Below are 12815 nucleotides of genomic sequence, written 5' to 3'. Positions count from 1 at the left end.
TGTGTGGCATGAAGTATGCATCCAGGTCGGAAATAGCATTATTTAACCCCATGGAAATCAAGACAGAAATGGATTGTCCCATCAGGTTTGGGCATCAGTACAACAGGGCTATACCAATCACTTTGAGATACCTTTGTGATACCTACTTTGAGCATCTCTCAAACTTCCCATGCAATTGCTTCCTGCATTTTTTTTCTGGGTTGGTACAAGTATGATGAGAAATAGTTTTTCCTGAGGTTGACGAAAACCCATCTTAAAAACATATTAGTTCCTGGGCTTGTTATTCTGTTAAGCTCTCAGAAGAAACCATTTCATCCAGTGCCAAAGGCCCTAGAACCTCAGGACCTAGATTTAGCATCTTGTCTCGATTGACAAGGAAAATTTCCCACTCCCACCAGGTTTCAACAGGTTCACATGAAAGATGTTTTTTTCCTTTTCTTTTGTTGAATTAGTCTTGGGTGCAAATAATTTAGCAATTTAGCATGTACAAGTCCAAGTGTTGTCAAATAAAAAGATATAGCTCCTCTCTACATTCACATCAAGTATGTGAAACAATAGACTGTCTGTAAACTATCAAACCCTAACCACATTGCATAACTGAGTATTACAGTGCTCCTAATTCACTTAACAAATCCTAACTCTAGAGCATTAATGTAATCTATTTTCATGAGAGAGAGCGCCACAGAGCTCAGGTGACCTGAAGAAGAGCTCTGTGGAGCCTGAAAGCTTGTCTCTTTCACCAACAGAAGTTGGTACAATAAAAGATTTTACCTCACCCATCTTGTCTCTCATATCCTGGGACTAACGTGGCAACAACATGCAGACATCTATTTTCCTGTCCATTGCCTCAGCCCTACGCTGCCTTCTAGTGTGAAAATAGTAGTTTCAAATTCTTTTAAATTTATTTTTACTAATTTTTTTTTGCAGTTATTGAAAGTCACCACCTTCTCATGGGTATTCAGTTGTCCTTGTGAAAGGTGTTGGTGTCAAAAGGAATCCACATCATAACTGGCTTCGTAGTTGCTAGTTTCCACCAAGAAACAAAGGACTGAATGGGCATGAAGACAACCACTTGCTTACTCCTGGTAAGCAGAGAGGGGAGGGGAAAGGAAATTATGCTGCTGCTGCTGCCTCTGGTCTACCCACTCTGTGTATAAACTTATCAACCAGCGATCTTTGACAGCTGTGCAACCTTCTCTGAGAACTTCACCACTCCCTTTGTTTTTTTCTTTTTAAACAAAACTAAGTGCATGTTAAAGCCCATTACAGAACTGAATTCACCAAAAAGCCTCTTCTGTGAATATGAAGAACAATGCATGGCAAGTATGAATTGCAAAGATCCAATTCTACTTAGAGCTAGCTAGCCTAATCAGTTGCAGTAGCTATACTGTCCTCCATTTTGGATTTTTTACTCCAACAAACACATTCCTGGGTGCGTAGAGCAATCAGAAGCAGAAGAATTTAAAGCAAAAGAAAGAACCGCATGCAGGATCCTTCAGGATAGCCAAACAATCATCCAGTACTAGTATGGCTCCTCTTGGAGACAAAAGAGCAGAGCCATCTGCAGTTGATCAAGCTGCACAGTGGTATCAAAGGCAGCTGAAAGATCTAAACACAAATCTGAGCACTCTATTTTTATCCATTGTCAGAAGGTCGTTGACTGAGACCAGTGCAGTCTCTGCCATCCCCAGCTCTAAAGCTGGACTGATAAAGTTGAGAAAACCTGAGGACTTCAGGTACTGAGTTGCTTTGATGCCACCTTCTTTATAATCTTCTCAAAAGGGAGATTGGTGACTGAGTGATAGTAAGCAGGAATCCCACTGTCAAGATCATCTTCATCAAGAAATAAACAGTTGTTTGTTTAAGAGAAGCTGTGACCTTACCGTCCTGAAGAGAGGAAATGACACTTTCTGCTAATAATAGGTCCTGTGTCTGAGCCATAGGTTTTAATAGCCAAGAGGGACAGGAGATAATAGGATGGACCTTATTGAGGCTGGAAACCAAGTGCAGGGCCCCAAAATTGGGCCACCTTTCTACGTCATACCATCCTCTTGTCCACTCTTCAACACTCCAGGGCTAGTTTGTGTAGAATAAGGACCTCTGCAGAAGAAGGCATAATGAAACAGCTGAGGTAAGGAGACTAGAACTGAAATCCACAGAGGTGGGCATTCTCTAAAAATTGCAGCAGAATCTCCAGTTATGCTTTCTACTCGGAGTGAGCATGGGGATGGGAGGAAAGAATATGCAGCCACTGCTGCTCACTCATTGTGGAACTGTTTGTGTGTCCTCCAAATGGTTAACATGTATGGGATCCATTCATTCCTAAAGGCTAGAGCACGTATATTTCTCCTAGAATTCCATACGGCAGTTTGTTTCATATATGCCCCTTTTGAACTGAATTGGACGTAAACCCACTAAATGAGCAGGAGAAACTTTTAGGACTTTTTTGTTGGTAGATGTGTTCTTTCGCAATCCCTGCCTGGATGAAGAAAGCAAGCTGGGTATCTAAAAGAAGCAATGACTTGCTAGACCAGTGAAGAATAATTGTCTGAAGTTCTGGAGCTCAGCTGCCTCTAACCTTTGATTTACGTATTCCCAATTAAATGGTTAAAATAAGGCATAAAACCAAACTGACTTTTTTAAGGGTCAAGTCTCCAAGGCAGTTACACATCATTTAATTTAGTGGAGGATGTGAGCAACATGAGTGATACAATCGAAGATTTTATTTAATATAAAACAATTAGGCAAACAGGCATTACAATATAACCATGCAGTGCAGGATACTCACATTCTAAGATGAAATGTAGGAGAAAAGTGGAGTAATAACAAAAGTAGGGATCAGTGGCAACCCCAGGGTGAAGGATTGGGTGAAAACTCATCTACCTTGGGTGCTTGATGTTGACCCAGAAGGGAGACCTGGCAGTTTCAGTGCTTGAGACCTCACTAGCAAATGATTTTTAAAAAGCCATTGCCACAAGTGGCTTCTACAGTGCCAGGTGCAGATTGCATAAGCTAAAAGTATAAGAAGAAAAGAAAACAAATCTCCACTGCAGCTAAAGGCTTTCTTCAGTCAGGACATTAAAGGTAAACCTAGTCCTATAGCTAAGAGAACAATTCTGCCATCTGCTGTGCAAAGGGAGTTAAAGCAGCACACACTGATTTCAAACTCAAAGGTGCAGTGAATCTGGGAGATCTGGTTTTAGTCTTTGCAGTTCAACTTTCCTTTGAATGTGAGTCCTGGAGCCTTTGCCTTTCGCCCCATATTACCTTGTCTGTGTCATAAATCAGTGCCAGAGTTACAGATAAGAGTGAAAAACTGTAAATGATTTAACATCTCTCGGCCTGAACGTTTGTGTCCCAAAAACTGTTATACATTTAAAATGTGTCCTAGAATTTAGGAAATGGGTTTTCAAACACTTTTGAAAAGGGCTGAATTCTGTAACCCTTTGGTCAAGAGAGGTTCAGTCCAGAAGCAAATATATAATCAGCAGAGGGCAGGGCTACTCACTGAAAGGCCTAAGCAAAAATATTTTGAGTGCCGCCCCAACTCTCTACCACCTCCTAAAAATACTAATTTTATTATTTTCACAATCCAAAAAAAATCCCAATATTGCACATCTTAATACACTTGTTAAACAGTTCATGTTAAATAAGATGAATGATATTTTGAGGTAATACTAAATCAAGGCTCCCTTGAACTGCCTGGGCCTTAAACAGTTGCTTAGTATACTTATAAGTTCCAAGCATAGAAGCCGGAATTATGAACAACCAAAGAGGTTATTTTACTGCACAAACATTATGGGAATTACATAGGGGAAAACTTTTCTCCGATTAGTATGTTCATTGGAGTGACTACACACAAAGAAAACCCCAAAACATAAGTAAATCTTGGATGTAACAATTCAGATACTATATAAATCATAGTGTGCAGTGCAATAGCATTTTCTACTCTACAAAACATCAGTGTAAAAACAGGAAAGCTTTGTTATATTACAAACAAGTTAAATGAAGCAAATGCAATCAGTTTGCTCACTTCTAAAAATATATATTCAGAGACATGAGTAATATTAAATGTTTTTAATATTGTGCGTTCAAAACAAAATTGCCTCATAGAGCATTTACGTAATAGAAATGTAATGAGGGTTGATTAATACTTGTTACTCACTATAATTCAGCCAGAAATAGCTTGTTCTTTTAACAAAAACTAACTAGATGTGGAGTTGGGGTAAATGTCATTTTTTTGTCTTTTCAGTCAGATTGCACCATGCCAAATCCTGGATGTGGCTTAATGTTTGATGCTTTGTCCGATAGTGTGGGGCTGACGTCTTTATTATATAAGGATATAAAGATTTCAGAGTAACACAAGACAGTCATTTCTTTCAGATATGCTTGTAGTTGCCATTGAAGTTGCATGCAACCAATGAATACATATAGTCCTAATTAAACCACTTTAATTATTTAATTGATCACATATAACATGACCAAACAAAAGAAACATGTACAGTTCTGTGGTGGATTGCGGGATAGTGTACATGACTTGACAATATATTTTTGGTAATATTAATGAAGTAAATTAAATAGAATAAAGGGTGACCAGTGTTGATTTGCCTTTGTGCCCACTCATTTCCATAAGGAAGGTAATCTATCAATTGGTACAGAAGTGTGATTATGCAGATACTTAAGAAGAGATCCATGCTCTTTAGTTTAAACACAGAGAATAAAATAAGTAAGACACATTGTCTAGTGATAAAATGCTTTTGTTACTATTTTCTCCATCAGATAAGGGCAATGACCCGCTTTATCATTCGTGAAAGGCCTCTCTAACATGCAAAATTGAAGATCCTCACTTCCAGTCCCATACTGTGGCCAAAAGGACGAATGCGATCCTTGTACGTATAAACAGGGGAGTAGTGAGCAGGATTTTACTTCTGTGTATGGCATTGGCGAGACCAATCCTGGAATACTACGTGCAGTTTTGGTGTCTGCATTTTTAAAATGTTGAAAAATTGGAGGATGTAGAAAAGAGCCACAAAAATTATTCAAGGTTCTGGAGAAAATGCCTTGCAAGGAGAGACTTAGGCTAAACAGATCGTGCTCTGGTCTATCAAAAAGATGACTGAGAGGTGATTAATGGCTGGGAGTTAAAGCTAGACCAATTCCAATTAGAAATAAGACATACGTTCTTAAAGTGAGAGTGATTAACCATTGGAACAAACTGCCAGACCAGCTGCCTTTTGAGAAGATATTTACTCAAACACAAGTTATTGGACTTAATGCAGAGGTAATGGTGAAATTTCAGGGCCTATGATATACAAGAAGTCTGACTAGATGATCTAAATGCCCTTCTAACCTTACGCTCTCTGAATAAACCTGTTCTGTCCTTATCTGTCAACGCCTGGCAATATCTAAGCTGACAATGCCAAGTCCTATGCAGTATGTCAAATGTGGTAAGGTTCTGGGATGTAGTTCACCAAGGGTTTTAAAAATTAAATCAATAGCCTTAAACTCTACCTGCCAGACACCAGCAAACCAGCATGTAGATGGAATCTTCTCTGTCCACACCTGACAATATTCCTGCTACTGCATGCTTAGTGCATTGCAATAATCCAAAACTGCACAAAAGCCGCACAAATTTTTCAGGACCAAGAGACTGCAGTCTGCTAATATTAAGATGTATTTTTAATAAGCTGTCTTGACAATGGCTAAGTCCCCTCCTGTTCAAAGATCATGCTGAGTCTTGTCCTAGCCTCGTGAGGCAAGTTCTTGTCAAACACTAGGAAGCCTAGGATGATGATCTCTGTTCTCTTGCAGGCCAGAGAGGGAGAACTGAGTATTGCCTGTATCACAATGATAGCTTGGATGGTACTGTTTTTAAAAAAACAGTATTTGGATACTCCTCGCCCAGAAGAACATTTAAGACAGTTCATCTACACACCTTGGAGCACATCACATGTTGTCTCAGCCCAGGGCCAAATGAACTATCCCAACATTCTCATCTCAAGGACGATCTCTCTCTAACCAGGATTCCCATGACCACTACATTACACTCCTCTAAAACAAAGGAAGTGCCCACAACAAGGGAATGGCTCATGATAGAATTAGGCAGAGGTTTGTTGGCAGTTGGCCCACAGGCTGAGATGGACACAGATTTAGCACCTGCAGGGCAAAGTACAGGATGTATCTTATTTCCCTGGCTCAGCTTTGCCACAACACATTTAATTTTCAAATAACATCATGGAACTTATTATTTTTGACACCTCTGCTCCCAGACTTCCTCATCTCCCACTCCCCCTTCCAGTTTGCTTCATCCCTTTTCCTAGCACGATGTTATCGCTGCCAACAACTGGCCTCTTGCCTGGAGGTGTGGATGGTTGGTGGATGAGGTAGAAACTGGTTAAAACAATGAGTTATAAGCCATGTGGAGTGCACACAGGCCAGCATTTTAAGGGATTGGAGACCTGTTGTTAATTCATGTACCAATTTCTTCAGGGCCTGAGCCAAAGCTCACTGAAATAAAAGGGAATCTTTCCATTGATTGCAATGGGGTTTGGATAAGGCCCCAGATTAGCAGGAACTCTGAAATACTGTGGGCACCACACTGAGCCCCAAAAGGGGAGAGAATGACTTCAGGGGAATAAGCCATATTGATAATGATTTGAGGTCTAGAAAACCTGTCTTATAGAGAGAGAAGTTCAATCTATTTAGTTGATCTGGGAAAAGGTTAAGAGGTGACTTGATCACAGGGCTGACGTACTTACGTGGGGAAGATATTTGACAGTAGACAGTACTTTAATTTATCAGAAAAAGGCATAACAAAATCCAGTGGTTGAAAGTGAAAGCTAGACAAATTCAGACTAGAAACAAGATGCAATTTTTTAACAATGAGGGTAACTAACCATTGGAGCAATTTACCTATGGGCATAGTCAAGTCCCCAACTTTTAAATCAAGACTGGCTGCCTTTCTACAAGGTAAGCTGCAGTTCAAATGGAAGCTTTGGACGTGATGCAAAAATTACGGGGGAAGCTTCTATGATCTGTGTGATGCAGGAGGTCAGAATGGATGAGCCTAATGGTCTTGCCAAGCCTTAAAATCTATGAAGCACACCTTTATTCCACCATAACTGTGTCCACAATAAGAAGTTGTGCCACTTTAACGATAGGGTCCAGAGTGACCTGGACAAATTGGAGGATTGGGCCAAAAGAAATCTGATGAGGTTCAACAAGGAAAAGTGCAGAGTCCTGCACTTAGGACGGAAGAATCCCATGCACTGCTACAGGCTGGAGACCAACTGGCTAAGCAGCAGTGCTGTGGAAAAGGACCTGGGGATTACAGTGGATGAGAAGCTGGATATGAGTCAGCAGCATGCCCTTGTTGCCAAGAAGGCTAATGGCATATTGAGTTGTATTAGTAGGAGCCTTGCCAGCAGATCAAGGGAAGTGATTATTCCCCTCTATTCGGCACTGGTGAGGCCACATCTGGAGTATTGTGTCGTTTTGCCCCCCCCACCCCACAGTAGAGAAAGGATGTGGACAAATTGGAGAGAGTCCAGCAGAGGGCAATGAAAATGATTAGGGGGCTGGAGCACATGACTTATGAAGAGAGGCTGAGGGAACTGGGCTTATTTAGTCTGCAGAAGAGAAATGTGAGGGGGGGATTTGATAGCAGCCTTCAACTACCTGAAGGAGGGTTCCAAAGAGGATGGTGCTCAGCTGTTCTCAGTGGTGGCAGATGACAGAACAAGGAGTAATGGTCTCAAGTTGCAGTGGGGGGAGTCTAGGTTGGAAAGTAGGAAAAACTATTTCACTAGGAGGGTGGTGACGCACTGGAATGGGTTACCTAGGGAGGTGATGGAATCTCCATCCTTAGAGGTTTTAAAGGCCCGGCTTGACAAAGCCAGGACTGGGATGATTTATTTGGGGTTGGTCCTGCTTTGAGCAGGGGGTTGGACTAGATGACCTCCTGAGGTCTCTTCCAACCCTAATCTTCTATGATTCTATGATCTGTTTCTATATCCATGTAATTAAATTGGTCCAAACATAAAAAGTGTAGAGAAGCCCTCATTCACTCAGCAGAACCAGAAGAGGAAATATTAGCCTAGAAATACACTAATCACTCTCTAGGTGTCAGGAGTACCTGGCTCTGTACTGCTCAATGTATAAGGGTGAGACAAAGATCCAAAGAAAAAATAGCAACTTGAAATTCTGAAGGCCACCTTTCTTTAGCATAAATAACATTTTCTAAAATTAGTATTTAGCCTTCATTATTTCTTCTGTTTAGCACAAATCCGGGGAGACTTGTGCTGGATGAAGGTAATCTCTGGTCTAAAGCTATCATCATTATTATTATTTATTATTTGTATTACCATGGTGCCTAGGAGCCCTCATCTTGAACCAGGAGCCCATTGTGCTAGGCTCTGTACAAACACAAAACAAAGACAGTCCCTGTCCCAGATATCTTATACTTAGATTGTAAGCTGAGACAACAGATGGGGGAGAACCAGTAAACAGTGGGACAGTATTGGTCAGTACAATAGGCAGTGGTCTCTGCACACTAGCAGCCTAACAGTTGTCAAGGTTTATGTAGCCATCAGTGCAAAGGAGAGTTTGGTGGGTGAGATAGCTTTGTGGGTATTTATGTGTGGGGCAGCAAGGGAGAGAGCATGAAGGTGTTTATATTTTTTACACTTAGCACTCTTTGGCTGTTGATCTTAAGGCATTTTCCAAAGGTAAGCACTGTTATCCCTGTTTTATATACAGGAAAACTGAGAGACAGAGGGCAAACTGACTTGCCATAGGTTAGACAACAAGTTAGTAACAGATCTGGGAATAGGATCCATGTTTACTTATTTGCAGTCAAGTATTTACTCATTGGACCATTGTCTGTCTTCCCCCACCCGCTTCATTGGTTTAAGAGTATTTACATGCTCATTTGAGAGAGTCTAAAACTGAAGCATCTTTTCTTTAAGTTTAATAGCTCTCTCTTTATTTTTTTTTAAGTGGCTTGTGTTATTTGTAAATACGGTGCATGGCCTAATGAAATCACATTATCACATGCCTCCAGGACACTTCTTAGCCAGGTATACAGTTGTTTGGTAACATCAATATCAATTTAAATCTGAGATTGAACTAGCAGTTTAGAAACAGCTTGAGGGCCTTTGAGCAGTTGAAGCACCTTGTTTAGTTCACCCTTGAAACAATGCAGGCATCTTAAAACAGAGCCTGAGTTTTTGACTGTACAGCTATTGACCATGTATGATAAGGTGCAGTTGAGTTGTGTGCTCAGCAGACTGTAAATAACTTCAACATTGAACCACAGAACTTAGCAGTGGGAAAGACTTTTTAGATCACCTCGTCCCTCCTCCTGCACATCCAGGATTGTTCCCTACTTTGTCCAGTGTACTCTAGTGTCCCAAGCAAAGGGGTGTCCATCACTTCACTAAACTGATGATGGGACAACCAGACAGAGCTCAGTCGGGAACAACTTCCTGTTATGCAGCCCAAATTTTCTTTAGCTCATTTTCATTCCATTATTCTTAGGTATACCTGTTACACACCTGGAGCAATGTCTCAGAAGGAGCCAGCAAATGCAGTCTGCCTTGTACATATGTTTAAAGGGTTATTTTGAAGTGATCAAATACTAGAAAATGTGCATTAATGACAGACTTCTCACATCGACTGGATTTTGTGAGAGAGTCTGATCAGACTGATCAAAAGACCAAGTAAGACTTTTCCCCATCCAAATGTCTTTAGGCTAAGGGATGGTGCACCGAGCTGGGAGCCACAAGAGAATGAGCTCTGGTCTCACACCTACTGACACTATTTTTGTGCACACCTTAATGAGCAAGGTGACATCCCATTCTGGAAAGCAATTAAGTATCATTCACCTGTTTTACAAATAAACTAGGAGGCAACTCAAGGTCACTTTAAAGCAAGCTGGGAATAAAACCCAAGTCTTTCATATGACAGATCCAAATCTTATCCTTTTAGCTGCACTGCATTTCAGAATGAATGTGCCAAATCTATGGGCTCAACTGTCCTGTCTGCTACTATTATTGTAAACACCTGCTAACACTCCCCCCAGAGCCAGGAGCAGACCCCAGACTATCTCCAATACCTTATTGGTGTTCAGCAACGGGTTGTATAAAACACTGACAAAGCATGTGGCGTGTCCGTAAAGAAAAACTAAGTGTTACTCTTTCTGTGCAAATAGGCGAGGTTTGTGCTGAGGCTCTGAAGATCCAGGATTCAAACCCGCCTAGTGACCCATTGCTGGGAGGAGGCTTACAGTGGCAAATTTGTTTTTCCAGTTTCCCTCTTTTAAAGATGATTTATTTAATTTGCACACTGAGAAAGCATCTTTAAAAACAGCTTTTATAATTTAAAATGAACAGTTATAGCATGACGCAACAAAACACTGGTGTTCTGCATTTCAGTCATTTGTCATGCAATTCAATAGCTTGTGTCCAATATTGGCAGAATTGAGAGGAATGCTGAGTGATGCTAGTTTAGGTCAGGGAGTTTACTCGTCTTTCATCCCTACTCTCCAATAAAGCTCTGAGTTTACATATTTTCTTGTGAGCTATCCCCAAAGAAGGATCAAAACAAGTAATTTATGCTACTCTGTATGAAGCATGGGGATAGGAATATACTTGGGTAGTCCACTTTTCATTCCTCTGTTTTTCTTTCACAAGCAAAAAAGTGTCTGACTGCCGAGGCAGTTATAAAAATAGTTAAATAAAATAGACTGAGTGGATTTACCCTGAGAAGCTGTGCTTTTTACGCTGTCTGATTATAGTATGTCTCTGCAGTTGCTCTAGTTCTTAATTGTATATTCTTTGTTGCAAAGTTAAGGCAACTGGTTAAACCCCTTTAGTATAAAATGCTGAGGACAGTCCATTCCAGTAGAAATAGTAAAATTCAATCTCCATTTTTAAATCTTAAAATCTCAGTTGCTCTGTTAGAGGCTAGTCAGCACCAGAGTTGATTTGCATGAAGATGGCCCCATTCCCCCAAGGAAAAACCCATCAGAGCTGGGCTATCTGCTTAGTCAGATGAAGCCATAGTCACCCACAAATCACACCAAGGGTGGAACTGGGAGAGGGGAAAGTGCTGGTAGCTTTCTAAATTCCACCCACAAAATAAGCTCTGGCCATGTCAGTTGTCAAAATGAAATATGGCTCACAGAGATTTTCAACAGATCATTGATCACACATGCCATTGGGCTCAGCCCCTCCTTGTGGGACTTGTATGTGCCCATAGTTACTGCTAGGCTGGTTCAGTTAGTGCCTTGAATGGCACCCAATTGTGACAGCAAAATTAGATGCAATTTATCGTACATTGTACTGATTTGTGACTCTCCCTCTCCTGTCTTACCTGAGCAATGAAATAGTTAATGATATTGTTGTTTAAATTATCGTCCCTGGGCATCTGAGCTAGCACCCCCACTGAGACATATGGAGCTGCTCCCACTTCTCAGAGCTATTGTTCTAGCCCAGGGGTAGGCAACCTATGGTACGTGTGCCGAAGGCAGCACGGGAGCTGATTTTCAGTGGCACTCACACTGCCTGGGTCCTGGCCACTGGTCTGGGGGGCTCTGCATTTTAATTTAATTTTAAATGAAGCTTCTTAAACATTTTAAAAACCTTATTTACTTTACATACAACAATAGTTTAGTTATATGTTACAGACATATAGAAAGAGACCTTCTAAAAATGTTAAAATGTATTACTGGCATGTGAAACTTTAAATTAGAGTGAATAAATGAAGACTCGGCACACCACTGCTGAAAGGTTGCCGTCCCCTGTTCTAGCCTCTCTGAAGACGAATTTCTGCATGTTACACTCAGGTTTTCTGAGGTTTTCATCACCACTATAACAACTAGAGGCATAGGGGGTTATTTTAAAATGAAAGCTAAGATTCTGGAAAATGAGACAGCAGCTTGAGAGCAGTGTCTGTTGTCATGTCCCCCCAGACTGAGCCATGTCCCACTATTATTATTCTCTGTGTCCCTATTAGTCTCTTTAGGTTTTGGGAGTTACAATTAAAATGTAAGTTATAACATTGTTTTTATTTCATTCAACTGTATCTTCTCTAGTTCCTCTCCCCAGCCAAAGCCTTTCCTTCAGGATCTAATCTGAATGCTTTGACATTTAAACAACTCTCTCTCTCCATCCCCGGTCTCACTCTCCATGATCTTGTTCCAGAGAGGCAGGGTTGCTGCTGGTAACAAATGTGTGTCCTGATTCCAGAATTCTGTTCCCTCACTCAGCCATTCCCTCTACAGCCTTGAGCAAGTCACTTCACCTCTTTTTTCCCCTTCTGTAAACTGAGGATTGTACTTGCCTCTCAGAGCTGTTATGAGATTCAATTAACCATGTATGCAGCACTTTTGAGATCCTCAAAAGGAGCTATAGGAGTGCACCACTTGCTTAGTGTTATCACTTTAAGTCTCCATAAACACTACAAATAATAAATGGAACTAAAATTGAAAATGACCCCCTCAGGCCCAGCAATGGGATACTCACTTTGAAAGCTGCCCCTTAGCCATCTGCTACTGAGATATGGATGGTAGTTTTAACAAAAGATGCAGATAGAGTACTGTGATTTTCCTGGATTTTTGAGGAGTGATGTCTTTGTTGTGTCATATCAGATGCTTATTATCAGTAAATAAACTAGCAGCAGGTATTTCTTGATATGGAAAGGGAAAGCAATTTACTACCAATAATATCAGCACTTACCATGATGATGAGTGCTTTAGATAGATAATGTATGGCAATGCATGCATAATTACCACTGACAGGGACTGTTTTATCTAT

The sequence above is a fragment of the Mauremys mutica genome, chromosome 7, assembly GCF_020497125.1.
Source record: "Mauremys mutica isolate MM-2020 ecotype Southern chromosome 7, ASM2049712v1, whole genome shotgun sequence".
Lineage (NCBI taxonomy): Eukaryota > Metazoa > Chordata > Testudines > Geoemydidae > Mauremys > Mauremys mutica.
This window is presented reverse-complemented; position numbering follows the sequence as displayed.